The following is a 12986-nucleotide window of genomic DNA, read 5'->3' as shown; positions in this document are numbered from 1 at the left end:
TGAAATCCCTAAGAAATAAGACTGCTAGAAGCTAGTCCATCCATCACCATAAATGCTCAGAAGTATTCTACATATACCATTAAAAAATGTATTTATTGCAAATGGTCATATCTGAAATTTTTACTAGTAAGTCATAATGTGGTCAGTTACCAATTCAAGAGAAGGGATTATACCCATCAATTTTCTTTGTTGTTGTTTTGGGGGTGGGGCAGACCTCTGATTTCATAGGTATAATGTTCTCCCAGAAAGGAAATTCCATCTGCTAACCTACACCTTGTCTTCAATTTATTATCTTAGAGAATTGCCCAGGTCACTAAGAGGTTAAGTAGCTTGCCCATGTCACATAGCTAATATATTCCCGAGGCAGGATTTGAATCCAGGTTTTCTGGACTCCAAGGATACCACCCTATGGACTATACTAGACTGTTTCTCTCTGCCAGTTCCCATGACATTTGGTTAAGTACAGATTGATGATAATGATAAGCATTCAGATAAGTTAGAAAATGTGGGTATGGGGTCCAGTGGTACCATAACCAAAAATTTCTCGAGCCTAATATAGCAGCATAGAATGAAGGGGAAGACCATAAAATATTAATGGATTTGAAGTATATATAAATATATCTTTTTATTTTAGTACATTGTTGCTTGTTTTAGAAATGTCAGTGTCTATACTTTTTTAGCTGACCAGATGCATTAATTTAAAAAAATATTTACTAAGGACTTAATATGTGCAAGACACTGATTTTTTTCCTGGTCTTCTACTTTAGTTTATTTTGTAACCAGAATTTAAGAGTGGGTAGAGCACTGTTACATTAACATTAGTCAATTTTCAACTATATTGCTAGCATATTTTAGTGGGGTGTTTGTGCTTGCGATCTCAAAAAAGCTAGATCTGACCTCAGTAGATGTTACCTAGGTTCATGCATATTTATTTTGTTGATGTTTTCATTTTATTTTTAATACAGCTCTGTTTCTTTTAAGATTGTAGAGGTGGTTAGGCCTTTCTGCATATATAATTTCATTTTAGTATATTAAAGGTTTAGAAGCACTTAAACTCCTTTAAAAATATGCTGCCTGCACCACTCAGTGGATCAGTTAAGTAATTACATGTCCTGACCCTAACACTCCGATACAGCCCCAAAGCATAATATACGTTCTCCAAAATCCCAAGCCTTGACGTAGAAACAAAAGCAATCGACAATAACTTCATATCATTAAATTGTGTTGAACATGTTTCTATTTTATTTTCCCCAAAAGGCATTATACTCAAAAATCTTTGGCAACATTATGCCCTTTCAGATAAGACTTTTTAAAGCACCCTTCCTGGGCCTGTAAAAGGCAAAGTAAATGAAGAAGAAAAACCTGATTCGCCCAAGAATCAAATGGTATTTATTTTCTTAAATATATCTGTAGATCACGGGTGATGAGCAGAAATTACCAAAAAAAAGAGCTACTCTAGTTACCACCTCTCCTTCAATGGAATCTATAAATATTTTCTGGATTTTGAATAAAACATCTTTTTAAAGAAATTATCAACGTGATATTAGATTTGTCATGAAGCATAATCCTCCTGTTTTCTATGGATGACATTTAGGATTCAACAAGATTTCAGAATATAGGATCATAGACTTAAATCTAGAAATGACATTAGACATCTTCTAGTATAATGCTTTCATTTTACAGATAAGGAAACTGAGGCCCCAAGAGGTTGGGTGGCTTGCCAAAGGCCACCTAGGTAGTAAGCATCAGAGGCAGGATCTGAACCAGGTGCTATGATGCAAAATCTCCACTTGTTTCCTGATAGACACAATCTCATGAGCCAATGGAAATAGAGCTACTTGTCGTACTGTTCCAGAATCTGTAAAATCCCTGCACAAACCTGATCTATTTGGTATTTGCTCTCTCAATCCCCACCTCACCCCCTTAGACTTGACATTGACTATGTATGATATTTCATTTAAAATCTAGTATAAATAATGCATGTAGAACTGCTACTGAGCCCAAGGGGAGGAAGGAGGCAAGGAAGGAAGGAAGGAAGGAAGGAAGGAAGGAAGGAAGGAAGGAAGGAAGGAAGGAAGGAGGGAGGGAGGAAAGGAGGAAGGGAGGAAGGAAGGAAGGAAGGAGGGAGGGAAGAAGGGAAGAAGGGAAGGAGGGAGGGAGGATTTATTAAACAGCTAGTATGTGCCAGGCATTGTGATGGGCACTTTACAAATATTCTTATTTATCCTCACAATGACCCAGGGTAGTAGGTGCTATTATTATGCCTCTTTTAAAAAGAAGGAAACTGAGGCAAAGAGAAATTAAATGACATGTCCTAGGTCACACAGTTTACCTGCAGGCCACATGTGAGCTCAGTTCTTCCTGACTCCAAGCCCAGTGCTCTGTCCAATGTGCTACCTGATTACCAGGGGGCTGGAGTGCTTGTTTTCGTCCTTTCAAATAATCCCTAACTAATTCCCCACACAGAGAATGGGTTTAGTTCTAAGACAGCCTGACCGCTAAAGAAAGGGGTCAGTCTCTTTATTTTTCTTCAAACTATTTGCTTTACAACCACAGTTGTAAAGAGTGGGGAAGGGCACCCTTTCCCATTCCCTTCACAAGGAATCTCAGAGAAAGGGTTACTAGTTAGGAGTTCTGAAGAATGAAAGGGAGCTAGTCATTCCTTTCAAAGTTTATTGAGTGGACAACTCTTTCTGACTTAGTGGCCAGTTTTCTCTGATGCAGTTCTGATGCAGATTCCCCTCTCCCACCCAGACATCACTACAGGGAAGGATAGGTAGGAGGCCAAAGGATCACTCAGATCTTGGCTGACTCATCCTAAAAAGTCCCAATGCCTTCATCATAGAGTCATTGTCTCCAGAGGTTGCCAGAGGAGCTCAGAACATACTCAATGGGGGGGGGGGGGGAATTCCCCCGCAGGCCCATCCCTATGCATGTGCATTATAGAGTATACTGCAATCTAACCCCTGAAGCCCTAGAATCAAGACAGAGATCCCCTGTGATAATCAGGAAGTACACATTTATCAATTTAATCAAATCTTCCATTTGTTAAGTTTTAAAAAAAACAATTGTATTTAGTAAAATTAAACAACTCTGTTCCTTCTGGTGACATGGAAGACTTCCAGGCCTTAGTATCTACCCTACCACTGCCTCTGATGGTCCTCTGGACATTACCATCTGCCCTATCTCTATGCCATACAATCCCCCAGCACTGTCATCTGACCTCCTTATGCAATCTAAGAATCTCTAGGGGCTAGACCTTGTCATCAGCCAGGCCATTACACCCTTAGGATTTCCAATCCTTTCTATCTGCCCTGTAGCTAAGGGTTGTTTGTTTGGTCAGTTGGTTTTGATGTGCTGTCTCCTCCAAGTAGAGTATGATCTCCTAAAGAGCAAAGATTGTCAAGTTTATGCTATTTGTATTCCCAGTACTTAGCATGTATGGGTTTCATTCATTCATTTAAGTTAAACAGAGCATTTATTTCTTAGAAAATGAAACTTCATTTGGAGCCAAGATGGTGGAGTAGAGGTAGGAACTCACCTAAACTGTCCCAGATTCTGCTTCAAACAACTTTAATGCCTCAAAATGAATTCTGAAGTAGTAGAACCAACAAAAGGTTGGGGTGAAACAATTTTCCAGTCTAAGGCAACTTAGGAGGTCAGAAGGAATTACACCATTACACCAGGATGATGGTCAGACCTAGAGTACAACATAGGCCATACTACAACTGTCTCAGCAGCAGGCCTTGGAAGCAGCTACATCGGTAGGAGCAGCTTCAGAAGCTCTCAGACCACAGACAATTTGGGGGTTGGGCAACTGGTCAGAAAGAGATTATAGGAGGCCCTTTGATGGTACTGGGTTCAGGACTCTGCTGAGAAAAGGAGCATAGTTCCAGTGAGGGAAAGCATATTTGTAGTCACTTACAAGGCTAGCAGGGGCCCTGGCCTCAGGTCCATGGAAAAAAAGAGCACTGCAAGAGAACAGGGTACCTGGTCACAGTTCTAGGGCCAAGAAGATTGCTAGTATTTGTGGCTACAGGGGAACAAGACCCCTTTCTGGGTAAAGACTAGAGCACAGGCCAGAAAACAGTGACCACACCTCTCCTTAGATCATGTGACCTTGGAAGCACCAAAAACTTACAGAGCCAGGGCACTAGCTCTGAAAACAGCAGCATGAAAGCCTTGAAGCTTGAAACAATGGCCCCCTCCGCCCTGGGAGCAGAGCTCAACTTTAACATAGTGACAATTCAAGAAATAGGCAGGAAAAATGAGCTAACAACAAAAAAGAACCTAACCATAAAAAGTCACTATGGTGACTGGGAAGATCAAGACGCAAACTCAGAAGACAATGATGTCAAAAAGCTACAAGCAAAGACTCAAATAAAAATAAGAATTGAATATAAGCACAATAAGAATGGCTGAAAGCACTCAAAAAGAATTTTCAAACTCAAATAAGAGAGGTAGAGGAAAAGTTGGGAAAAGAAATGAGAGTAATACAAGAAACTTATGAGAAGAGAGTCAACAATTTGGTAAAAGAGACAGAAAGTGACACCTTAAAAAAGCACAAAATTGGCCAAATGATAAAAGAGGCAAAAAAAATCCACTAAAGAGAAGAACTCCTTAAAAAGCAGAATTGGCTGAATGGAAAAAGAGGTACAAAAGCTCACTGAAGAAAATAATTCCATAAAATTAGAATTGGGCAAGCAGAAACTAATGACTACATGAGATATCAAGAAACAATAAAACAAAAGAATGAAAAAATAGAAGAAAATGTGAAATATCTCATTGTAAAAGCAATTGATCAAGGAGAGATAATTTAAGAATACTGGACTACCTAAAAGCTATAATTTTAAAAAGACCTTACACAGCATATTTCAAGGAATTATCAAGAAAAACTGCCCTGATATCATAGAACCCTAAGGTAAAATAGAAATTCAAATAATCCACTGATCAGCACCTGAAAGAGTAAAAACTCCCAGCAATATTATAGGCAAATTCCAGAGGAAAATTATTACAAGCAATTGGAAAGAAACAATTCAAATATCATGAAGACACTGTCATGATCATACAAAATTTAGTCTCTTCCATTTTAAAGGAGCAGAAGGCTTGGAATATGATATTCTGGAAGGCAAAGGAGCTAGGATTACAACCAACACTAACCTACCCAGCAAAACTGACTATAATCCTTCAGGGGAAAAGATGGATATTTAATGAAATAGAAGACATCTAAGCATTCCTAAAATTTGATTTTCAAATACAAGACTTGAGAAGTATACAAAGGAAAATATGAAAGAGAAATCATAAGGAATTCAATAAAGTTAAATTGTTTACATTCCTATATGGGAAGATGATATTTATAACTCCTGAGAACTTTATCACTATTAAGGCAGTTAGAAGGAATATACATAAACAGAGTGCACAAATGTGAATTGACTATGTTGGGATGATTTTAAAAAAATAAAATTAAGGTGTAAGAAAGATATCTCGCATAAAAGAGGCAAGAAAGGAAAAGCTTTTACAGAAGAGGGGGAAATTGGGGGGTGGGGTTATTATGGGAAACACTTGAATCTTACACTCATCAGAAAGAGGGAATAATATACAGAATCAGTTGGTTATAGAGGAGGAAGAGAATTTTCAACTTCTAATTTTGAAAAATGAATGTTGAAAAAAGTGTTCTTGTGATTGAGAAAAATAAAATAAGAAAGAAAAAAATTAAACTTCATTAATAGGAAAATTTTCCAGACTCCTAAAAATGTTGATGTACACATAAGATTCTCAGACTATGTCACCACCAATGAAAGACAGGCAAAAGGTACAGTTATCCTTTCTTCATTGTAACTTTCCCCATCATGGTATATCATGAGTCAGCATAAGAAATTAAATGGGACTTTTGGCTAAGTTTTGTGGAAGCTTCAGATGACATGCAAAGGCCAGCAGATGATACAGAAAAAGACCTACATCTAACCTGTGACCAAACACTTAACCCAAATTTTACAATGAAGTGCTGTAAATACCCCATTAAAAAAATTTCAGACTTCTCTGGTACAAAGAGAGGGCCCAAAAGTTTTATGTGGATTTTCCGGATCATGAGGGCACTGTACCCCTAACCCCAATGATGTCTAGGGAATAATTGTATATGAATAAGACAGGAAACTCATTAAATTGCTGTGCTCAGAAACAGACATCTGCTGATAAGCAATCGTATCATGACTATCCTCTTCATTCTTTCTGTGACTTCACTACCAGATCACCAGTTAATCTTTATTACACCAACTCAGTAAACATCTAAAATCTCATTCCCAATCAGTACCATTGTGTATTGCTTAAAATCCTCTTCTGATGGCCAGAAGATTAGCATGTATACATTTTCACAAGCAATACTCTCAGAAGGATAATTGGTTTGGATAAACTCAAAGAAGCTGGATAAATTTGTACATATTGTTAGCTATTTTTCCAGATCTATGCCAGTCTTTGATCTGCCAAAGAGATGTAGATACTTAAAAAATAAAAAGTAAAGGTCAGCTTTGCTATTTCTGAAGGATAATCCCCTGCAGACCCCAAGCTGCATAAGAGAAGAATAAATTTCTCAACAGTGGTCACTGTGAGCTTTTCTTCCAAAGGCCAAATAGAATCAAACAAGCCAATGGCAAAGATCAAGAAGAATATTTAATTAATCCAGCCAGTAAGACCTTCAAAAACAGATAGGTTTGGTTCAGGCTGTAGACAAGCTTTAGTTCAGTTATTTTCTACTATATTTGATTTGCTTTCAACCAAGCTGTTATATCAAACTCCCCATAACCAGCTCTTCACTTCCCCTTTATCTTTTGTGGCAAATTCCAAAAACTCTAAAAATTCCCTATAGAGATAGGAAAAATAAATCCATTGTCCACTCAATTAATTAAATGGAGTACACAAATTAAAAGGGCCTTAAGATAATGGAGAATAGAAAACCTTGACTTTGGAGTAGGTCTTCATTTGTATAACAGGAGTTCTTAACCTGGTGCCCAGGAACTTCTTGTTGCTTTTTTTTAATATTACAAAAACTGCATTTCAATATAATTGGTTTTCTGTATAGTCTTATGTATTTTTATTTTATGCATTAAAAATATCAGTTTGAGAAAAGGTCCCCAAGTTTCATCAGACTGGCAAAAAAGTTCAAAGTTAAAAAAGTTAATAACTCCTAGATTAGTACCTGGGAGATCTGACTTATAAAGAAAAAAATAATTCATTCAATTCCTAAATTTAAAAAAAAATAACCAATTAGCAAGACTTGTGATTATCGATGCTATGCTGTCAAATGAGATTGTGTATGTACATATGTGTGTTTGTGCGTGTGTGCTTTTCTAACCTTAAAGTTCTATGTAAGTGTTAGCTATCATTATTGTTAGCTTATGCGCTCAAGGAATTTTTCGAAAAGGTAAACTGTTTTCTAAATAAATGGATAAGAGGGAAAAGATTTATGGAGAAAAAAAGAAGAAATTTGAGTGGAAAAGAGAATGGCTGTATAGCTTTGACATTAATTAAAGATCATAGGTTTAGGATTCAGCTTTTAATACAAGGCAGTTTTAATCTGAAACCAGAGACAAGAGATGTTTGGTTTTGTTTTAATGCCAACTAAAAAGAAGAGTCAATCAAAGTTTCGTCAATGTATAGTTTTTTAAAAAACAACAACAACCCTGTCATGGGTGCTAAGAGATCTATATCTGGCCAGGCTCTGTAATTAATTAGCTGTTTGACCTTGGGCCAGTCACATCCTCTCTGGCCTTTGAGTTCCCTAGCCATAAAAATAAAAGAGTTGGAAAAGATAATCATTAAGGTCTCTGCTAATGATTTTGTGTTAGACCAAGGAGGGAGAGAAGTGTACTCACACTCTTGCTTTTCTCCTGAAAAGTTTTTTGAATGCTGTAGATACCATCACCAACAATCAATAATCCCTGATTTCCAAGGAATTGTATGTTACTCATAGGAATTCAACTAGTCTATTACTTTATTTCTTCCCACGTATCAGCCAACACCTTGCAATGTTGTTGCTATCCCAGAGGCGACATGCAATGCGAAGAGTACAGACTCTGGCTGGAGCCGAAGAACCTGAGCTCAAATCCTGTTCCTAAAAGTCTCTACTTGTGTGGCCTTGGGTAAGTCACTTGCACCTGGGAGGGACTCAGTTTCCTCAGCTGTAAAGTTATGATTTTGAATTAGATGGCTTCTGAGTTGTCTTCCAGTTCTAGTTCTTTGATCCTATGATCTCTTGTCATGGAGCATTTCATGACTTATGCATGTTCTATCTTGGCCGTCTGTTGGGGAAGGTGATGTTGGACATGTCTGGTTATGTGGGAAGCAGACATGACATTGAAATGAACAGTGATTTTGTCCTTATGTAGTGACCTCTGAACCATTATACTTTAACCTCTGCAGAGCCTGTCAGGGAAACTTTCCTGGGCTCTTGCAATTTCTTTTTGCTGCAGGCATTAATATTGTAGCATCTGATTGAAGAAGGATCAGATGCCACCCATCAAGGAACCAATCAGTGGGAAAGAGGATTGGGGGCACTTTCTAGGTGCTTCTCTCTCCCTTCCTCACCTCTCAGACTCAGCTTTACAGAAGCAAATGAATTGAATGGTGTGATTTGAAAGAAGGGTAAGGTCATAAATTTTCTTCTGATATTACTTGAAATTCCACCAATTAGTGATTTATTGGAATTAATAAGAAAAAGTCCATGAAAGAGTTATGCTACACTATCAGTCAACTATCACACAGCCTAAATGGGGGTGGGGAACCTGCATCCACAAGGCCACATGTGGCCTTCTAGGTCCTTGGGTGTGGCCTTTTTGGCTGAGCCCAAGTTTTATAGAACAGATCCATTTATTAAGGGGATTTGTTCCATGAAGTTTGGATTCAGTCATAGGGCCATACTTGAGGACCTAGAAGGCTACATGTGGCCTTGAGGCTGCAGCTTCCCCACCCCTTGCCTAGGCTTGGCACTCAAGAGCCAGAGAAATCACAATACCACCTACCCCCTCCCAGGTCACCAGCCCTGCTTCTATCTTACTCCACTTCCCTTGACCACACAAGTCATCATGAGAGAAGCAACTGGTGCAGAGAAGGGGCCTGCCACCTTAATTCACCATTGATTGAGCCCTGAATTGATCCAACCATTCTAGAAAGCAATTTGGAACTATGACTCAAAAAGTCACTAAACTGTGCATACCTTTTGACCCAGTGTTACCACTAATAGGTCTATACCCCAAATATATCATAGAAAGAAGGAAAAGATTCATATATACAAATATATTTATAATAACTCTTCTTATAGTACAAAGAACTAGAATCTAAGGGGAAGGGATGTTCATCAGCTTGAGAATGGATGCTCAAATTATGGCATATGAATATAATAGAATGTGCCACAAAAAATGATGAAAGGGATGGTTTCAGAGAAATGTGGAAAGACTTATATGAACTGAAGCAGAAAAAGGAGAACATCTATACAATAATATTTTTGACTTGATTTTATTTTTAATTTATGGAAGGTAAAATAGTATGGGTGATGTCTTTTGATTCATGTGTAAATCAGATTTAAGTGAAGCAGAGTTGAAGGAAGTCATCAGCCTCAGTCTCCTTCAGAGTCATCATGGTCCGGTGGCTGGAGAGTATCAAGACAACTGGTGATGACTCAAGATGCAGCAGACGACCTTGACGTCTCTGGTGTCTAACCAAACTCTAAAGGCTACACAGCATCTGCTTCAGCTGCCTTCATGTCCATTGGAACAGATTGTTCTTATCTGCCCATTCCACCCGAGGAAGTCTTCGCATGTTTGGGGTAGACATGCCCCTAACTCACCTTGGTTACCCTCATCCTGGTTTAGCTCATCTGCTGAAATGGTTTACTGGGGGGTGGCCGCTGTGCATGCCACAGCTTCTTGAAGCCACAGGTGAGAGTTAGGTGGAAGAGGTGGACACCAAATGTGGAAAGAAGCCCTGGAAAGGCCTCAGCAACCTTCATACCAGAGGTACTGCCCTTCCCTGAACACCCCCCATCAGAGATAGTGCTGTGCTCTATGAGCAAAGCAGAATATAAATAGCTCAAAAGAAATACAAGATGTGCAAATTTAGAGAATCCACCCCAGATGTTCTCAGGCACTATTTGTGCCCAACCTGTGGTAGAGGATTCTGAGCTCATATTGGTCTGATCAACCACAGTTAGACACACTGAAACTTGACTGTAGCATAGTGATGTCATTTTGGTCCTCTTCAAGAATGAAGGACAACAACCAACCAACCAATATATGGAATAAAACACATATTTCCATAAAACAGTACAAAAAAAAACATTGCACATGAAACTGCAAATCTACTATGTACAATTTGGTATTCCTTTCAAATATGCAACAAAATTATGATGTAAATTAACTTTTTTCCTTTTTTTCTTCCCTTTCCCACCTTAAAGATGGCTACCCTTAGACAGAAATAGTCATATATATATATATATATATATATATATATATATACACATGTGTATATATATATATATATACACATGTGTATATATATATACATGTGTGTATATATAAATACACACATACACACACATATATATGTATGTTTGTGTATGTGTGTATTTATATATACACACATATATACACACATACATACATGTACATGCATATATTAAATTATTCTATGCATACTTCTACTTATCAGTTCATTATCTTTCTTGATATGTGCTTTATAGTCATGTTGAGTATTTATAATAGATAAAATTTATTCACTTAAAAAATATTTATACGATAACATTTTAAAGACAAACAACTTTGAAAGACTAAGAACTGGAGCCAAGATGGAGGCTGGAAAGCAGGGACTTGCATGAGCTCCCACCCAGGTCTCTCCAAAAACCTAGAAAAAATGGCTCTGAACAAACTCTAGAGCTGCAGAACCCACAGAATAGCAGAGGGAAGCAGGGCTCCAGCCCAGGACAGCCTGGATGGTCGCTGGGTAAGGTCTGTCACAAAGACCTGGGAGCGGAGCCCAGCAGAGCCCAGCATGGGCTGCACCAAGACCAACCAGACCAGGAGCCAGGCGGAACAGGCCCTAGTGCCCTGAATCAGTGAGCTGTGACAGTTACCAGACTTCTCAACCCACAAACACCAAAGACAACAGAGAAGGTTAGTGGGAAAAGCTACAGGGGACAGAGCGAAAGGAGTTCACAGTTTGGCCACCGCCCCCGGGAGCAGTGGAAGTGATGCAGCTCTAAGGCTGCTTCCCAAGCTACAGCTGCAGTTGCCTCTGGCCCCAGGCCCACCTGGAGGGAGGAATTAAGTGGCAGATCTGAACAGGAGTGCAGAGCCTGCTTAAGATCTGAGTCACAGTCCAGGTTAGCGGTTCTTAGGGGAGGAGTAGCACTGGTGTGGCAGAGCTTGCTGTGTAGAAATAGCTCGGAAAACAACAGCATAAACCCCTCAAGCTTGGGACAAAGTACTCTCTACTCTACAAGCAGTCTTACCCCTACGAAAAACTCAAGGGTCAAGTAGTTGACTGGGAACATGGCCAGGAAGCAAAAACGGACTAAGATTCAGACTCAGACTTTGGAATCTTTCTTTCGTGACAAAGAAGACCAAAACATACAGCCAGAAGAAGTCAACAAAGTCAAAGAGCCTACATCAATAGCCTCCAAGAAAAAAATTAACTTGTCCCAGGCCATGCAAGAGCTCAAAAAGGATTTGGAAAAGCAAGTTAGAGAGGTAAAAGAAAAATTGGGAAGAGAAATGAGAGTGATGCAAGAAAACCATGAAAAACAAGTCAATGACTTGCTAAAGGAGACCCAAAAAAATACTGAAGAAAATAACACCTTAAAAAATAGACTAACTTAATGCTCGCTTCAGCAGCACATATACTAAAATTGGAATGACACAGAAAAGATTAGCATGGCCCCTGCACAAGGATGACACACAAATTCGTGAAGCATTCCCTATTTTTAAGAAATTATCAAGGAGAACTGCCCTGATATTCTAGAGCCACAGGGCAAAATAGAAATTGAAAGAATCCACAGATCGCCTCCTCAAATAGATACCAAAAAGAAATCTCCTAGGAATATTGTCGCCAAATTCCAGACCTGCCATATCAAGGAAAAAATACTGCAAGTAGCCAGAAACAAACAATTTGAGTATTGTGGAAACACAATCAAGATAACACAAGATCTAGCAGCTTCTACATTAAGAGATCGAAGGGCTTGGAATACGATATTCCAGAGGTCAGTGGAGCTAGGATTAAAACCAAGAATCACCTACCCAGCAAAACTGAGTATCGTGCTCCAAGGCAAAATATGGATTTTCAATAAAATAGAGGACTTTCAAGCTTTCTCAGTGAAAAGAACAGAGCTGAATAGAAAATTTGACTTTCAAACACAAGAATCAAGAGAAGCATGAAAAGGTAAATGAAAGAAAACTCATAAGGGACTTACTAAAGTTGAACTGTTTTGTTTACATTCTTACATGGAAAGATGATGTGTATGATTCATGAGACCTCAGTATTAGGGTAGCTGAAGGGAATATGCATATATGTGTGTGTGTGTGTGTGTGTGTGTGTGTGTGTGTGTGTGTGTGTGTGTATTTATATATATATATATATATATACATATATATATATATATATATATTGAGAGAGAGAGAGAGAGACAGAGCACACAGGGTGAGTTGAAGATTGAGGGATGATTTCTAAAAGAAATAAAATCAAATTAAGGAATGAGAGAGGAATATATTGAGAGAGGGAGAAAGGGAGAGATAGAATGGGATGAATTATCTTGCATAAAAGTGACAAGAAAAAGCAGTTCTGTAGGGAGGGAAGAGAAGGCAGGTGAGGGGGAATGAGTGGATCTTGCTCTCATCAGATTTGACCTGAGGAGGGAATACCATACACACTCAATTGGGTATCTTACCCCACAGGAAAGAAGGAGGAAGAAGATAAAAAAGGGGGGATGATAGAAGGGAGGGCAG

General features: G+C 38.7%; 1 non-coding gene across 1 annotated transcript; it reads left to right on the top strand.

Moving 5' to 3' along the window:
- Positions 1-11863: 11863 nt before the first annotated feature.
- Positions 11864-11970, top strand: LOC118834997. The gene has a single exon (XR_005009365.1). It is a non-coding gene; the product is annotated as a U6 spliceosomal RNA (small nuclear RNA).
- The last annotated feature ends 1016 nt before the right edge of the window (positions 11971-12986 follow it).

Source organism: Trichosurus vulpecula, chromosome 1 (genome assembly GCF_011100635.1).
Source record: "Trichosurus vulpecula isolate mTriVul1 chromosome 1, mTriVul1.pri, whole genome shotgun sequence".
In the NCBI taxonomy this organism is placed as follows: Eukaryota; Metazoa; Chordata; class Mammalia; order Diprotodontia; family Phalangeridae; genus Trichosurus; species Trichosurus vulpecula.
The sequence above is the reverse complement of the archived record's forward strand: the minus strand, read 5'-3'. Positions and strand labels throughout refer to the sequence as shown.